Below are 18,235 nucleotides of genomic sequence, written 5' to 3' on the forward strand. Positions count from 1 at the left end.
CAACAACTCTCTGATCCTGCCTCAGATCAAGCGTTGGAACCACGCCTCTGCCCTGCCTGACTCTGAGAATCGCTGCAGACCCTGGGCCCTTCCTGTTCTTCCCCATGCACCTGGGGAGATGCTCTTACTTATGATAATTATTAAAACAAGAGTTGCAGTACGTGCCAGATATTTTGCAGGTATTGTCTGATTTAATGGTCCTAACAACAAAGAATGTTCTCAAGGTGAGGAAGCAGACTCAGAGAGGCCCCGCCACTCATGCCTGTAATCCCCACGGCTGATTAAGTACTGTCAGTACCCCCATCACGCAGGTGAGAAGGAAGATGAGGCTCAAGTGTGCAAGGCTTTTGTCTAAGGTCTTCCAGCACAAGGTGGATGGGTGTGTCCTTGTCGCAGCCTATGGAAGGGTTTCATACAAGCCAAATCAGATAAACCCTCCAGAGGAGCGACAGTGACTGGCACCAGCGGCTGGGCCAGCCTCACACAGGAGACCCGTGCAGACACATGCAGGACCCCACGGCCAGAAGGGCCTCGTGATGGTGAATTTTCTATATCGACCTGGCTGGACCTGCAGATGGCCTGCTATCTAGTTAAACCTTATTCTGGGTGAGTCGGGGAGGATGTTTCTGGAAGATACTGACATTTGAGTCCATGGACTACGATTTCCCTCTTCAACGTGGGTGGGCATCACCCAATCCACTGAGGCCGGGATAGAACAAAAAGGTAGAAGAAGGGAGAGTCCGCTCTGCCGACCCCTTGAGCTGGGCTCTGGGTCTCCTCCTGCCCTTGGACTGGAGTTGTACTGCCAGCTTCCCTGGGTTGGTGTCCAACTTCAGACAGTAGCTCATGAGACTTCTCAGTCTCCATAGCTCGTAAGCTGGCTCCTTGATAGAGAGAGAGATAACAAGGCACCCTGTGTGGGTGTGTGCCAAGTAATGTTGGTCACATCCAACTCTTTGTAACTCCATGGCCTGTAGGACTGTATCCCGCCAGGCTCCTCTGTCCAGGGGATTCTCCAGGCAAGACGACTGGAGTGGGATGCCAAGCCCTCCTCCAGGGGATCTTCCCAACCCAGGGATTGAACTTGCATCTCTCATGTATCCTGCATTGGCAGCTGGGTTCTTTACCACTATTGCCCATGTGGGAAGCCCCAAGGCATCCTACATTTTCATTTTGAGCTAGAATCTGCATAAAATGTAGCCAGTCCTGAACAGCAAGTTTTTTAGTTGAAAGGGAATTGGGAGGACTTTATTTTAACCCTCCTTTCACAGCTTAGTTCTCTTGCCCCACACAGTCCGGCCCCACGCAGGCCCTGCCCAGCCTCTGCGGAGCTCACCAGCTGCCAAGGCCATGCCCAGGACACAGCTCTTCTGGGAAGCTGCCAGGGGCCCCAGCCAGGCTGGCCTCCTCTAAGGGCACAGGCTGTGTACTTAACTGTTTTATGAGAAAGTCCCAGAAACTCCCTGCTTCTTCCCCAACAAAGTCTCTCTGGCCACGTGAAGCCCCATGCTGTGAGGCCCGTGGCCCACGGAAAACCCCTCATTGTGGCCGGCACAAAGCCTGAATGCGCAGCCTGGCCCGGAATCCCAGCCTCATTCACTGCATTGTACCCAGAGAAAGAAGGGTGCCTTGAAGTGTGCAGAAAAGAGGGGGCACGTCTTCGCCTTGAGCATGGAGTCGGTGTCCACCCTCTGGTTCGTGGGGCCTCCACTTTCCCACGGCAACTCCCCCCACCCCCCCTGCTTTGGCCTTATCCTACCGGCTTTGAATCCGAAGGTCATTTCCAAGGGCCACCGGGTCAGGGCGTCTTGGCTCAGTGGAAAGGAAAGGTGCTTCTTCAGGGAGGCAACAGCACCGTGGGTGGAGGAAGCTGGGCTGGGCTTTGGTGGCAGGGGGCTGGGGGTTGCGCAGGCAGCAGGCCTCGGAGGTGCTCTGATGGGCCTGTGGCTGGACGCGGCGCACCTGCCCTGTCCTTAGGAAAGTCTTCCCTAACACAGCCTTTCCTCCCAGGTTGGAAGCCCTGTGCTCATTCTGCCTCCAACCAAATCTGAGCATGCCTTAAAGTCACCCACCCCCTCTTCTTCCTTCCCCATCTCACCAGCCTCCTGCGTTTGGTTGACTCAAGGCAGCAAGGAAAGGCTTCCCAGGTGGCTCAGGGCTGAAGAATCCACCTGGCAATGCAGGAGATGTGGGTTCGATCCCCGATCCAGGAAGATCCCACACGTCTTAGAGCAGCTAAGTCCACGCGCCACAACTATTGAGCCTGTGCTCTGGAACCTGGGAACAGAAACTACTAAGCCCTCATGACTTAAGGCCTGTGGCCTGCAGCAAGAGAGACCGCATGCGAAGCCGGCACATCACGACCAGAGAGCAGCCCCCACTCACCAAAACTAGAGAAAAGGCCATGCAGCAGTGAAAGCCCAGTGCAGTCGAAAATCAATAAGATTAAACAAAAGAAGATAGCAAGGAATCACGCCCAGCCGCCTGGCTCCAGCCCCTTCAGCTCTCCCTTCCCTGGGCCCTGACCTCCACGTGCTCCCTCAGCTCAGACTGGAGACAGGAGGGGTCTTGGCTCTAGCCGACCCTGCATGCTAACTTACATGCTGGAACTCAGGCTTCCTGGCTAGTCTGGTGCTGACTTTGGACCTCACCTATAACGTATGCACACTTAGTCCTGACCCTGGAGCTGGTGAGAATTGCAGGCACCTTACTGGCTCAGACGCCAAAGCGTCTGCCTACAGTGCGGGAGACCCGGGTTTGATCCCTGGGTTGGGAAGATCCCCTGGAGAAGGACATGGCAACCCACTCCAGTATTTTTGCCTGGAAAATCCCAAGGACGGAGGAGCCTGCTGGGCTACAGTACATGGGGTCACAAAGAGTCAGACATGACTGAGCGACTTTGCTTTCACTTACCTGAGAGCAGGGATGGGGCCAAGAAGGAGCACCAATCACCGAGTCTCGCGGGTCACCCAGGGGTGCCTGAGTTTTCTCTGTGCCCACAAACATCTTCTCTTTCATTCTCAGCACCTCACGCATCCCACATGCAGACCACTCTCCTGAGACTGTATGGTTCAATAGAGGACCGTGACTAGCTTTTCTGAGCACCTACTAAGTGCTGGCATTTGTGGCTAATTTCACAGAGGGGCTGTCATTTACATGAGGAAACTACTGAAGGCTCGAAGTCACCCTCAGAAGACTTGCGTGAACCCACGGGATGGGCGCCACGAGGCAGGACCTAGGAGATAGTGGGTGTTTCGGCCAAGCTTACGCAGCCAGGTAAGCAGCAGAACAAGGGTTCCTGGTGGTCTCCCCTCTCTGCCTTGAGTCCTTGCAGCGGGTGATACTCAGACTTCAGGGTATCTCTCCGAGACCATGTATGGGTCCGCCTCCCCAACCCCTGCAGGCAGAAGGCCGCCCCTTCCAACCCTTTCCTTGTCCAGATAGCCTGAGGGCAGGGCGCATCCCGCGTGCAAGCCCATGCCCAGTCCACTGTCGCTCTGTAAAGATTTGTCTGCACCTTTCTCACAGCCTGTAAAGGTGGGTGAGCGCAATGCCAGACGGGGCATGTGAACACAGGCCGTTTGTCAGCATAATTGATACTGCGAGGCCGGAGGCCCGGCTCAATGGATGCCTGCCGAGCAGATGGGCGAGGATATGTAATCCCTATAATACAGGCAGGCGTGTAATTTAGGAAAGTGGATTTGTTTTTCTGGAACAACGGGGACAGATAATGCCACTCCACGCAGCCAAGACGGTCTCTGGAGAGTTCAGATCCGCACCGCTTTTCTCTCCTCCGTTTTGAATGCTTGCTCTGCAGGCATCCATCACCGGATGGCGGCCCTGTGGGTGAGCACTCCATCCTCGCTGGTCCCCCCCACCCCCTCCCAGCTGCCCATGGGGGACACAGATTGACTTCTGGGCAGCAGTGGGGCGTGGGGGAAGTCGAAAACCAGCTTCTGCTTTCTCATCTCTGCAGCAGGGATGATGGTGCCTTCTGCATCATTCAGCCACATAAGCGTACTCGTGGAGCCCCTGTCTCTGTGAGCTGGGTGTAACCAGCTCTGACAGTGCCGAGCAGATAGTAGATTCTCCACACATGCACCGTCCAGACTTTTCCTTCTTTCTTAAAACTCCAGTTTATAAAGCAGCCCCCCGTCTTCAAACCCCCTCCCCCCATCCCTCTTGTCCTGTACAGAGTAAGATTGCTATTTCTTTATTGGGCTCTAACATTGAAGCTATCCAAGAAAAATAAATCTATCAGGAAATAAGGTGTACACATCCTTTAACCACCTGGGACCATTTCTAGGACCCTTCCTGCCTAATTCACAAGCACAGACAGAGAACAGAGTGAGACGCACACGGAAAGATGTTTCCTGCAGCCTGCTGTCAGTGACTGAAGACTTGGGAATAGCCACCTATCCCTTGAGGAATCGCGACGAAATTCCTGTTCTCCATTCACTAAGCTTAGTGAAATTTCCTGGCATGTGATGGGCGTCTAGTGTGTGTGTGAAATGAAAGAACAGATGGAAATCAAGATCCCCTGGAGGAGGGCATGGCAACCCACTCCAGTATCTTGCCTGAAGAATCCCATGGACAGGGGAGCCTGGTGGGCTACAAGTCCACGGGGGTCGCAAAGAGCCGGACATGACTGAAGTGACTTAGCACGCATGCAGGGTATGTAAAGAACATGTTCTCATTTTAGAAAATAGAATGGAGAAAATATTAAGAAAGCTACAAAAGCATCTCTTCGATAAAGACTTTTGGAAAGAGAAAGGGAGAGTCTGCTTTTTTTCTTCCCCCAACTCTTCTCCTGTTTTATTCTTTCTTACCTTATAATGAGCATAACCCTAAATCTCCACTTGAATGACTTTCCATCGTTTCTTTCATCCGCTCCCCTAGCGTTGGACATTATGACTGTTGCCCATTTTTCACTTTTGTAAACAGTGCTGGTCTGAACACTCTTGGGAACATATCTGTGCTGATGAGGAATGCATTCTGGGAAGTACAATCACTGCCGTTTTTACTAATGTTCCTTCCAGTTGTCTTTGACCCACTGCACATAATTTAATTGATTTCACAATCAAGGAATGGTTCAACCTTTACTAGCTCTGACACAGAGCAAGCGACCCTCCGAAGCTCACTTGCCTCACCTGGAAAAGGGAAGTTTATGATTTGAGATGCTGCCAACCGACAGGGAAGATCCCTGGACGTGGGCAGTTAAATCACCCGGGGTGCCAAGGAATATTAGCAGGGGATTCACAGGAAGAAGGAGTTACTGATGTTGGGGTAACTGGCTCAATTTCTAAAACAGGGAAGCCTGGGAATGGGGTGTGAACCCAAGGGCAAGCAACTGACCCAGGACTTGCCTAGGTGGCTTTGGCAGGATCACACCATGAATGTGATGGCTCTGGTTGAAATCACCCTGAATGGGACACCGGGAAAGATCCAGGAAGAAGGAGATTCTGAGTTGCCAGGAAATCAGTGTTTGATTTCTCAGCAGATAACTTCGACCCACTTTTCAGAAACCAGAGCATTTTTGTGCTAAAAAAAAAGGAAATTTTCAAGTCATGTTTCAGGCTGGGATATGTAGAAGAAAAGCTTCTAGAAGAAGACCTAGGTTCATAGGCAGGTGGACAACTCTGGCAGGATTCTCAGCAACCAAGCCTCTGCCTTGTATCCATGAGAGGAGGCTGGCCCTGTTACCCCGCCAGCTGTGCTCAAAGTGACACACGCATGTCTGCAAGTGTTTCTAGCACACAGGTGCCTAACTCGTGGTGACTGATGTCGTTGTTGTTTAGTTGCTATATTATTTGCTGTCTCTCCTGGAGAATTCCATGGACAGAGGAGTCTGCTGGGGCTACTGTCTCTGGGGTCACAAAGAGTCAGACACAACTGAGCGACTAACACTTCCAACTTCACTGGAGATGTCAGGGCATCTCAGGAGGAGACATCAGCCCAGGGACTAAGTCCCCTCACTCACCAGCTCCTCTCTGATCTGGACCAGGCGCTGTCCTCACCAAAGGATGCAATAGAATTTCCTGCCCTCTTGGGTCTTGTTTCTGGCTGCGGAGACAAAGAGGAAACACTCAAACATAAAATACACCATCAGAAAGCACGACCGGCCTGTCCTCAGTCGCTCAGTCGCTCAGTCATGTCCGACTCTTTGAGACCCCATGGATTGCAACCTACCAGGCTCCTCTGTCCAGGGGGATTCTCCAGGCAAGAACACTGGAGTGGGTTGCCATGCCCTCCCCCAGGAGATCTTCCCAACCTGGGGATTGAATCCAGGTCTCCCGCATTGCAGGCAGATTCTTTACTATTTGAGCCACCAGGGAAGCCCATGACAGGCCTTGGAGAACCACAAAGCCAAGTAGGGAGCAGGGACAGATGTCGAGCTGGTTTGCATTTTTTTTTAATTCATTATTGTCATAAATTAACATGACACCTACCCTTAACATGAGATCTACCCTCTTAACCCATTTTTAGGTGTGTAATACCATACTGTGCACACTGTTGTAGAGAATCTAGAACGGATTCATCTTGCTTACGTGAAACTTCATACCCCTGGAACAGGGACTCTTCGTTTCTTGCTCCCCTGGATCATGGCAACCACCATTCCATGCCCTCCTTCTGTGTATCTGACTACTCCAGCTGCTCAGAAGTGGAATCATACAGCGTTGGTCGTTCTGAAACTTGCCCGTTTCACCGAGAGGAGTGTCTTCAAGACGCACTGTGTTGTCACATATGGCAGGATTTCCTTTTTTCTAAGCAGAATGACACTCCATCATATGTCCATACCGCACTGTCTTCATCCATCCATCCACAGGGGGCATTTAGGTTGTTCCGAAATAACCTCGGACATCGTGCCCAATAAACGCAGATGGGGTGGGGAGGGGGCCTGCTGAGGAGGGGGCCTTTGACCCGAACCCTCCGTGGAGGAGCACACGACGCCTGAGGCCGGCCCTCGTGGGAGGGAGGGTCACCGAGAGCCCCGACTGTGCAGGGGGACTCCAGGTGCGAGGAAAGGCAGGGAGGCCACTGGGGCTGGTGCTCTGGGATGAGGGTCCAGGGACAGACGGTGGGGAGGGCAGGGTCCTGGGCAGTTTGTGAAGGAACACGGTGTGGCCGGGGGGCTTCAGAGTTGATTCTAAGCAAATGGGGAAACCCACAGGAGCATTTCCAGCAAAGATAAAGAAACTGGATTTGATTTTCAAAGGATCCCCTTGGAGGCTGGTGGGTGGAGGGAGGAGGGTGCCCAGAATCCATTCCAAACATGCCCTCCCCCGCCCCACCCTTCCAACCACCGCAAGCTGGCCCCCTCGCTTTTCCACGATGTTCATCCTGTCAATTGTATTTGATTTGTAACGTACCTGTTACACGCAAGCACCACCCTAGGCTTGGGGACACAGCAGTGATCAAGAAGATGCATTTACTGCCCTCACAGAGACTGAAGTAAGAAAGAAATGCAGGAAATACCCCAATTTTCTTAAGAGGAAGGAAAATAATAACTACAGATTTCAATAAGTGAAGAAGTTTGATAAAAGGGCGTGGTGGGTCAGAGTGACTCCTCCCAGGAAAACGTCCCTCTCTAACCCCTAGAACATCAGCATGGGGTGGGATATCACTCTTGGGTTTGTGTTATGTGATGGGGCCCACGTGACATTAATAGAGGGAGCTTATTGAGATTGTCTGGGAGAGCCTCACCTAATCCCATCAGCCAAACTTTCTCTGGCTGGTGGCAGAAGAAGGCAGAAAGAGACACGAGAGCGGTGCTCCCACTGAGCTGGCCCAGGAAGAAGTAGACGTCTGACGGAGAGCACTGACCTCTCACAGGGATGCTGGGGCCACGCTCGGCCCTGACGGGGAGCCAGACAACAGGGATCTCTGTGCTACAAGCAAGGCACCACAGCCAGCAACCTCAATGCACTCGGCAGCCAATTCTTCCCCAGAAATTTCTGAGGGAAATGTGGTCTGCAACACCTGAACTGCACCTTCGGGAAACCTTGAGTAGAGGATCCCATGATGTTTCCACCCAGAAATGCAAACTATGACTGGCGATCACCTTAAAGTTGTTCCATATGTTTACCCATGGTGTTAATCATCACCATGATGGAATGGGCGGAAGAAATGAGAAGGAAGTAAGTCACAGGAGACATTTTCTAGCTCTTTGTTTAATGGATATCCATATACTTTTGTATGCAGAATGGTGTGTGTGTGTGTGTATTAGTCAGTCGTGCCTGACTCTTTGCAACCCTATGGATTGTAGCCCATCAGGCTCCTCTGTCCATAGGATTCTCCAGGCAAGAATACTGGAGTGGGTAGCCATTCCCTTCTCCGGGGAATCTTCCCGATCGAGTCCAGGTCTCCTGCATTGCAGGCAGATTCTTTACTGTTTGAGCCATCAGGAGGCCCATGAGGAATGATACCCATGCGCATTTTCCATTTCTGTTTAACACATCTTGAAAATGTGGGCAGCTTGGCATCAGAGTTGGACTCAGCAACTGGACTCAGCAGAGAAAGAGTCCAGAAGGGAAGGAGGCGAGACAGAGCTTTCTGAAATTGTCTTTGCAGAGCCCTCTGCTCACTTCTCCAGGCTCTCAGCCTCTCTTTGCAGAGATGCAGAACAGAACAAATCCTCGTGTCCATTTCTCAGAGGAAGGGCATGACCTTGTGAACCCACGGATCCGTTTTCGTGAAGAGGTTTGGTTTGGAAGAACGGCAGCGAGGAGGGGCTGGACAGCAGTCCCGAGTGTGCCCAGCCTCCTCTCTGGGCCTCGGGGTGCTCAGGTGGGGAAGGAGATGGAAGGGGAGGCCGCTGGTCTCCGGGGGTTTGTCCAGTCCAGAGAGGCCTTCATCCTGGTTTAACAGTGGCAGCAGGGATTTCCCTGGCAGTCCAGGGATTCAAACTCTGTGCTTCCATTGCAGGGGCAAGGGTTCAATTCCTGGTTAGGGAACTAAGTTCCCATGTGCTGCTGCTTCTGCTGCTGCTGCTGCTGCTAAGTCGCTTCAGTCGTGTATGACTCTGTGTGACCCCATAGATGCTGCTGCTGCTGCTAAGTCACTTAAGTCGTGTCCGACTCTGTGCGACCCCATAGATGGCAAAAAAAGGTTACCATTACATTTGATAAAAATTAAAAACAAAATAATTTTTAAGAAACCACTGGCAGCAGCAGAAGGGAAGATGGGAGACTGAGGGCTAGGGTGTGTGGTGGGGGCCGTGGGCTCTGTCCACAGTTGGTGGTCAGGACACACTCCGTCATGGTGAGGCGTGGGGCAGGGGCAGGGGGAGAGCCCTGGGCGACAGGACCACTGCAGGGCAGGGTCCCAGAGACAGTCACAATGGTGGAAGGGGCCTTCTGTCCTGTGAGCCGACCTCCCTCACTAGGTCTCAGGGGTCATCAGAGGGGAGAGGTTGTTTGTGGGACCCCACTGGGGCCGCCCCTCAAATGTGCAAGCTCGTTTTCAGCACGGGGCTCGGCACTAGCTGTTCTAGGAGCTCTCTCTCTGATCTTGGATGGTTTCCCAGCTCACCTCCCTACCATGGCCCATGGGCTCTAGAAAGCTCCCTACTGGCCAAACCCCTGCCCCACAAGTGCTCCAGACACTCCTGATCATCTGGCTCCACTCCACACTCTTCTCAGGCCTCCCCAGCTGCATCAGTCACCTGTGCCCTGCTCCCCTCTCTAGCCTGGCCCTGGCCACAGTCCCCCCACGAACCCCAGGCCACAAGGGGCCCTCAACTCCACGCTCAAGTCCTTCACTCTGCCTGGACAGCTGTCTGTGCCGTAGTGACCTCTGGGCACCCTGCAAGCCTCGACCCTGGGTGCCCTCCTTCACCAGGCAGGGCAGAGGTGCTCCCATCTCTAGTCACGGCCCCGTGGTACTGACTCTGGAGTCCGGCTCCCTCTCCATTCACTCTCTAATTCATCTTTCTTCTCTGTGTCCTTCACAGCTCTTAGGACAACCTGGTCATTCAGTGCGGTGGGCTGCATCCCTGTTTTCTGTCTCCCTGTGATGATGGACACAGGCAACCTCCCCCTCCCAACCAGGCTCACCATGATACCTGGCACCTGGGCACACACGGGGCCCATGACGCCTGTGTGTTAAGTGACTGTGCCGTCTAGTCCTTTCACGCAGGTGTGATGACTCTCTTCCTAACCTCCCTACCCTACCTGTCACTCTGATAACCAGGGCACCCATGTCAGTTTGTCGCCATCCCATGCCAGGACAGTGCCCCCCACCCCCCCGCTCCCAGCACGCCTCCTGTGTTCCATTTACCTGGCACCTGACACTCTGCCTGGTACCAAGTGGGCTCCCAGTAACCACATGTGGAATGAACTGCCACAGGGGAAAAGGGAAATGAGGAGGAGGGGAAGGAAGGGGCTGGATGGCTGAGAATTCCCTGGGTCACAGATGAGCCCCACTCTGTCTGTTTATTAAATCCCTGCTGCCGAGCAGGAGGCCAAATAAAGACACCCCCGAGCTTGGGAGTCTGATTTGGGTCGAGTGGGGCTGAGGGAGGTCATTCAAATTAAGCCATGTTCTCATCTAGTTCAAAATACTCATGCCCGGCCCATTTTTAGGAACGGAGGTCAGCAAGAAAAAGCAGAAGAGCCCCTGGGGCCAGCACCTGTTCCTTCTCTTCTTTTGGAGGCTTGGCAACCCTTGAGGAAGGGAAGTGTGCTTCTCACACCCACCTGGCCCCCACCCCTGCTCTTCTGGGGGACCCCCGCAGGCGGATGACAACGGCTCTCCCTGAACTTTCCTAGTCCTCATCTCAAAATAAGGACATCAACTCACCCCTCGCCCAGGATGTTCTGAGAGCAGGGAGAGGGGCCACCTGTAGCCAGAGGCAGGCAGGTGCTGAGCCAGGAGAGGGGCTCACAGAGCGCGGCAAAAGCGAAGCCCCCCACCTCCGGCCCCCTGCCCCTCCAAACTTTCCAAACTTGCAGGCAGCTGCTGCCTAGCGAGGCGGCTATTTCAGACCAGGCTGTAAAAGGGACCGAAATACCCGCTAAAGTCTATAATTGGACGAGTTGTCAGGCCCTGTCCCGGGCTTCTGAGCGACTTCTCTTTGCCGCCTGGGGCCCGACGCTGTTCCTGCTGCCTGACCCCTCCCCAGCCTCCTGCCCCCACCCCCCAACCGCGACCCCCAGAGGGACACCCCATCCTCCTCTCCCCCTTCTTCCGGGAGCCTCCCGCCCCTCCGGCCCCTGGCACTCCAGGGGACCAGGCGTCTCCTTCTCCGCTCGCCCCGCCCCCGCCCCCGCCCCTTCGCCCGCCCCGCCCCTCTTAGCCCCTCCCCTCCCACTGCCCGCCTCCCTCATCGCCCCGCCCACCTCCGGGCCCCGCCCTCCGCGCTCCGGGCTGGGGATCCCACCGCCCCGGCCGCTTCGCCCCTGGGGGGACCAGAGCAGCTTTGTTCTTGGGCAGCAGCTGGGCTGGCTGCCGCTGCTGCATTTTTTTCCCCCCAAGGAGGTGTCTCCCGTTTCCTTATTTTTCTGTTTCTCACAAACTTTCTGTTTTATCCTCTAAGTGCCAAGCCTCACCTTTTTTACAGTATTTATTTAGTTAGTGGTCGGATAAGTAGCTCTCTCTCCGGACCCCGGCCGGGGCCAATTCGCCAGAGCTATTACAGGTCTAACCTAGGGAGTCAGTTTGCTAGATTGGGGGGAGGGTGGGCGGTGACACCCCCCCGCCCGGGAGGGGGCTGCCTGGGGCTCGCGGCTTCTCCAGACTCGCTTCTTCTGGATCCGCCTGGACTGGGACCCCGGCTGGCATCCCCCTGAGCCTCGCCCCTGCCAGGTAAGGCCGGCTTCTCTTCTCTGCTCGGGGCTGCCGGGGGTCACAGGGCTTCAGGCTTCCCCCATCTCCTCCGCGACCAGGAGGGGAGCGTCCTGGGGGCGTGAGCCCCGGGGGCAATGCCCTCTCCTCCCTGGGATCTAGCTCTTTCTGGAGCACCAGCGCACTGAGCTCCTCAGGCAGTGTGACCTCGGTCCTGACAGGTGGGCCTGTGCTGGGCCCAGGTTCAGAGTGGGATGGAGCAAAGTCGGTGAGAAGCACCTGTTTGATTCCAGCCAAACAACCCTGGGAAACAGGAGCACAGGGTGGCTGGCGCCCGGCAGCCTGTCAGATGCAGGTTGGTTTCTGAGTTGCTACTTTTGAGTTGTTGAGACATCCTAGCTTCTTTTAACTTTCCAATAAGAAATTTGGAAGAGGAGCCAGAAAGATTAAAAAAAAAAAAAAGACAAAAAATCACAAAGAGAGTGAAGTGGGGAAGGATAGTGTCCCTTTGGTTTTGCATTCAGTGTCCAGGAGCTTTGCCTGTTGGTCTCAGTTGACATCTCTTTCCTATCTGAGCAGTGTGTCTCCCTCTCCCAACTTTCTCCGGCCCAGGAAGGTGTTTTTGTTCCTTTTCTGCAAAGCCAATCTCTGCAGCAGACCTGAGCTTCTTGTCCCAGGTTATAAAGTGTAATTGAAATTAGTCACATTTTTGGGAAAATGTACCTTCCCTTCTCCCCACTCAAGTCCAGACTCAGAGATGACAGACAGGGGAGAGGCTTATCAGGCATGTCCTGAAGGGGGCGACCCCCCTGGTCCCCTCCACAGAACATCATTCCATTACTTGTCATCTTCCAGCACTTTGTACGGCACCCCTGTGGGAACACAGGTCATTCCAGCTCCCGTCTGTCTGTGTCTCATTGAGGATGTACACCCGGAAAAATCCTAGGAAGCCAGACTTGTGCTGTGAGAGCCCCCGGTGATGGGCCACATCTTCAGACCCTTTGAGTTTAGTTCACTGAGTTGTTCCAGGGAAGTTCTAAAGCCCAGGGCTTCTATGTTGGGCTGAGTGGGGTGTGCTATCTGGTTGGCACTGATGCTGAAGAAGGTCAGGAGCCTTGCTGCTCATTTGGCTTCCTGGTCTTAACTCCGTTGCTCTCTCTGGCTGCCCTGAGCTGGGGGAGCTGTGCCCAGGGAGGTTTGGGTTCCTTATCTGCCAAATGGACATGATTAAAGCACACAGGGAGAACTCTGAGAGTGCCCGGGACCTCGTTGGCATGCGGTGGATCTAAGTTAGCTTCTGCTGCACAGACCCGGGGAGGGGGTGGCATCAGTGGTTGTACCCCCACCCCATCCTGCATCTCCTTGTCACTCTGCTGCTCAGGGGCCAGCTGTGTGATTTGAGGGAAATTGCCACCTTGTGTCGGTGGGTGTCCTGTGTCTGTCAAGAGGCTGGAAGAGTCGAGGGTTTCCTTTCCTGCAGATCCACAAGTGACTCTGGGGATCAATGGGGCCTTGAAGGGGCTTCCCAGGTGGTGCTAATGGTAAAAAATCTACCTGCCATTGCAGGAGACACAAGAGACTCGAGTTGGATCCCTGGGTTGGAAAGATCTGCTGGAGTATGAGATGGCAATCCACTCCAGTATGCTTGCCTGGAAAATCCCATGGACAGAGGAGCCTGTGGGCTACAGTCCCTGGGGTCGAAAAGAGTCAGACACAACTGTCGGAAAACACGCACACACCTCCTTGGGGCCTTGAAAATGTTGGGAGCAGAAATTTGTAACTTTTTTTTCCCCCTGGAGCTTCTTCAAAGTTTCGTCAGGTTCTCGAAAGTTTTTTCATTATTTACAAAATGGTTAAGGAAGTGGCCTACAGGCTGATCCAGCCCTCAGATAGTCTTAATGCTTCTTAGGAGCATTTTGCATTTGTTTTGATTACTTTTCAACATAAACTGAATCAGGAGATTTCATGTACACATCTTAATCTCTGGCTTCTCTTGAAAAGTGAGAAGATGGGACAGCCTTGGGCTTGTGTCCCAGGGAGGCCGTCCATGTGGCTGCCCACCAGCCAGGCGGATGCCCCCTGGTCATCCACGGTCATCGGTGTGACTGGTGTGACCGGCAGGGGGCTTGCCCCCTCTGGACTGGAAGGTCCAGCTTCTCTCTCTCCCTCTGGCTCCATTCTAAGAGGATTGCAGATAAGCAGAGTCACTTTCAGAGAGAATGCAGGCTGCCCTGGGAACAGAGCTGTGGACTGTAAGAAAGAGCCTCTGTTGCGGAGGAGAGAAGACCCGTGGCTGATGGAGTCTGCGGGGATGCTGTGGAGAAGAGACAGCTGACCCACTCTCTTGGTCCCCAGAGGGTGGAAGCAGGAGGACCGGTGAATGAAATTTCACTGGATGCTGGATTCCTGTCCAGTGGGAATATCGGGTCAGAGACAGGAGGGGTTCCCCTGGATTCAATCACTGGGGGACGAGGCTCCGATGCTGGAGGGATTTAAATAGAGGTTGGACGGCCATTTCACAGGGCCGGAATGGGTGCTGATCTGAACGTCGATGGCCATGTGAACATTTAAGGTCTTCTCCCAGCTTGAGGGTCTGCACTTCCTAAGTGCTTCCTTCCCTAAAATTCTGCTCATCCACTCTGGCCCCCTGCTCTTACTTCAGTGCTGCTGCCAATAGAGGCCAGCATGGGTGTGTGGTCACTCGGGTCAGGACTGTGAACTCTCTGTGGGTCATTCATTTCTTGGTTTTGTGAACAAGGAAACCGAAGGTGAGAGTCTGAATGGCTTACCTCGGGACAGGTAGAGGGAATACAAGAGCCAAGATTCAAAGCCACATCTGGGGGATCAAAGCCCTTATCACACCAACAGAAGGAGCCACCATTACAGATGCAGGCAGCTGAGGAGAACCAGAATGAAAAAAGCCCACAGGGATCTTTAGGGTGGGAAAGGTCCCTGAGGAATTCTTAGCCCATCTTCCTACTCAAGAGTGGAAGACAAGGCAGCTTGCCTGACAAAAACAGCTTTAATCATTTTTATTAAATAAATATTTTTATTAATAAAAATCAAATAACAGAAATCAAGAAAGATGTATCTGGTAAGATGAGAAGAGTACAGTTGCCCCATTTTACAGATGAAGGGACAGAGTCCAGGAGAACGTGAATGACTTGACTGTTTTGTATTTAGAGACAGAGATTGGTCTTAAATGCATGTCTACTGAGAGATGCCCGGGCATAGAGGGCTTCCCCTTGGTCTTCCTGCCCATTGTGCATGTGTGTGTGTGTGTGTGTCAAGGCCAGGCGGCCACACTGACCTCTCCTCCTTGCACTTTGCAATGAGTAAGTGAACAAATGTCCACAGGAATTGCAACGTTGAATGAGTGAATGACATGTAGCACTCCTCAGCCTTATGATTTAGCAAAATTGGTCGCTTTCTTTGTGGTTTGCTAAGTCGCTTCAGTCGTGTACGACTCTGTGCAACCCCTAGACAGCAGCCCACCAGGCTCCCCCGTCCCCAGGATTCTCCAGGCAAGAACACTGGAGTGGGTTGCCATTTCCTTCTCCAATGCATGAAAGTGAAAAGTGAAAGTGAAGTCGCTCAGTCGTGTCCAACTCTGTGCGACCCCATGGACTGCCACCTACCAGGCTCCTTTGTCCATGGGATTTTCCAGGCAAGAATACTGGAGTGGGGTGCCATTGCCTTCTTTGTGGTTTAGTAAGCACCATTTTTTATCACTTCTTCTAATCCTTTTGGTGGATGTGCCCCCCCAACTCCCCATTCCCGCTTGCTGCCTCAGCGAGCATCTTTCTGCATGTGACTTCCCCCCCTTGCGATGCCTTCCCTGAGATTATTCCTAAGGAATAGGCATTCTGGGTCAAAGGGCACGGCCATTTTAGTGGCTCTCAGGAGGTTTTGGGACTGGGCCTTCATGAGAAGCCAAAAGCTGGGTAACATCGTGGTCTGAACAGAGGGAAGTCTTGGCCGAGATCCAGGGAATGTGCCGACCAGCCCTCCCGCTGTGGTCGTGGAGCTTGTCGGAACCCTCTAGTGACAAACCCCATTTGATGGGGTTAAGTTCTCATCTGCTGTCTGCCTGCCTTAGCTTGGACACTCCCAGTTACTGTGTGCTCACTACTTCTAGCTAACTCTGCCTAAGTTCTGATAGAGATGAGAACATCATTTTAATTTCTTAAAGTTGGGTTCATAATACAGTTTTGGAAAAAAAAAAAATTTGCACATCCTTTTTGTTTGGAGCTCTCTAAAGAGAAGACTTTCTTTTAACTGCATCCTGACAGAGAGGAGCCAATTGGAACTGGTCTTGACTGCCCAGCAGCCAAGTAGCTGAAGCCAGAGTGTGCTGTATAAAAACAAGAAAAAGCAAACTGAGCTCAACAATCCATTCAACAAAGTCTCACTTGAAAATCAAACAGTGCTACAAGCTTCTTTGGGGTGATAGATTCATGACCACACAGGGCTTTACCGGATAGTCGTTCCTTTAACAGGCTCTTTCTTCTCAAGCCTGTGAGATGACCATCACAGCCACCTTGCCCCATCTCCTCTACCGGAGTCTGACTCATCTGTCCCAGCCTTTGCCTACCTTCTCCTATCCTACTCCCGGGCAGAGAAACTGCCACCTCCCAAGGGGAACCAGTGGTTTGTTAGTGGATATCACGTTAAAATGAAAACTTTCTCCCTGCCACCTCTGTCTGTCAGCCCTTACTCCATGTTTTTGGCGGTACTTAGAATAATTAAAGGGGGCTTCCCTGGCAGTCCAGTGGTTAAGACTCTGTGCTTGCAATGCAAGGGGTTAGGTTCCATCCCTGTTCAGGGAACTAAGATCCCACATGCCATGCGGTGTGGCCAAAGAAAAAAAAGAAAAGTAGAATAATTGAAATCTCCTTTCCCATGACATTTTTTTGACCCCTATAAAAACAAGACTAATGTGACCCTAAGCCTGAGATTGGACTCCAGTTGGTCCCAGGGTATATAATCCACATTCTCCCATCACTCCTGGGGATCAGTTATGCTGCTAACCCCTGTGCAGATGGACAGCCCAGTGGCCTGTCCATCCGGGGCTTACAGATGTTTAGTCCCTCAGTAAGTAAGCAGCTGAGCTGGGACTCAAACCCATGTCTTCGTGCAGAATCCATGGGCTGAACCAAAATTCCGATCTGCCTTAAGTGTGTAAGATAAATGTATAACATTCATCCAAAGGACAATCTTTGTTCTTTTTAGAAAATATTTTTCATTAGAATGTCTTAAATTATAAAAGCAATGAAAGCATGTTTTTTAGCATTTAAATACATGTATGTTTGTTTTATTTTTTTTTTATTAGTGTATAGTTGCTTTACACTTGAAAGTGTATTTTTACAAGGGCAAAATTATTGGCAATGTCCTGTGTTTTCATCTCCCCAGCTTATCCAGTAGTAACATTCTGACAAATACCCTTTCAGAATCTTATATCCAAACATACACATCAATCAAAAATCCAACATTTGAACAATTGTAGCAACAATGACCACTACAACAAGTTTACCTACCACTGTGTCTAGCTCATAGGAGGGGCTCTGTTAATAACTGAAAGGTAGAATTGCCTGTTTTGCCTGGTCTAATGGTTTCTCTGAGGCCACTGGGCTGCGGGGCAATGGTCTTCATTGGCCTTCAGCGAAACAGACAGGCAGGATAAGACCCTGGATGGCATGTTTGCCATGGTCTCTGTGGAAACACCTACTGCAGCTCAGCTTTTCCCTTTGCTCCTGAGTTGCTGTGGGCGAGTCCGCGTGGGCTTTCCCTGCAGCTCGCTTCTCCCACGAACCCCGCCCTCCCGGTGCTCCTCGCCCCCTGCCCCCCATGCTGCCACAGCTTCACGTCTTCAACTTCTGTCATCCCCCAAGGGCTGGTCTGTTTCTGCCCCTTGCTAGTGAGTTCCTGGAGTTCACGGGTTTTGTGTTTCTTATCTCTGAATTACTAGTGTCTGCACAATGGTGGGTGCAGTAAGGAACTTAGTACATCTTTGTGGGAGGAAGGAATTTCCAAACGGTGATAATCAAGTGCCTGGCACATAGTATCCGATTAATAAAATTACAGCTTGGTTTAAATCACAAATAAGGGAGTGAAATATCAAGATTGGAAAAGTGGTACCATTATTTGCAGTGTCTGGCACAGCGTCCCACACACAGGCATGCATGGCGGATGTTAGTCCTTCCCATCAGTGTGGCGTGGTGGTGGTGGGGTGGGGGGTGAGCTCCGAGTGATGACCAGGCAGCTCTGGACCTTGGGCATTGCTGGGGGTCCCACTGAGCCCTAGGGGCCTGGATTCATGGACTGGGCTGTGTTGGTGGGTGTAAGTCTGGCTTGGGTCTGAATTTGGCCCTTCTCTTGCTTGTCTGTGTGGTCCAGGACCTTTTAGAGAATCTCTACCGGAGCCAAGGGGATGGGCTCAGAAAACACGGTG

At 52.4% G+C, this 18,235-nt stretch overlaps 1 protein-coding gene across 1 annotated transcript in view; it reads left to right on the plus strand.

Moving 5' to 3' along the window:
* The first annotated feature begins 11,354 nt into the window (after positions 1-11,354).
* COL22A1 (collagen type XXII alpha 1 chain) overlaps positions 11,355-18,235 on the plus strand; it is a 224,269-nt gene continuing 217,388 nt past the window's right edge. Inside the window, 1 exon segment of the mRNA XM_070382724.1 lies at positions 11,355-11,805. The gene's annotated coding sequence lies outside the window, so the exon portion shown is untranslated.

The sequence above is a fragment of the Bos mutus genome, chromosome 14, assembly GCF_027580195.1.
Source record: "Bos mutus isolate GX-2022 chromosome 14, NWIPB_WYAK_1.1, whole genome shotgun sequence".
Classification (NCBI taxonomy): domain Eukaryota; kingdom Metazoa; phylum Chordata; class Mammalia; order Artiodactyla; family Bovidae; genus Bos; species Bos mutus.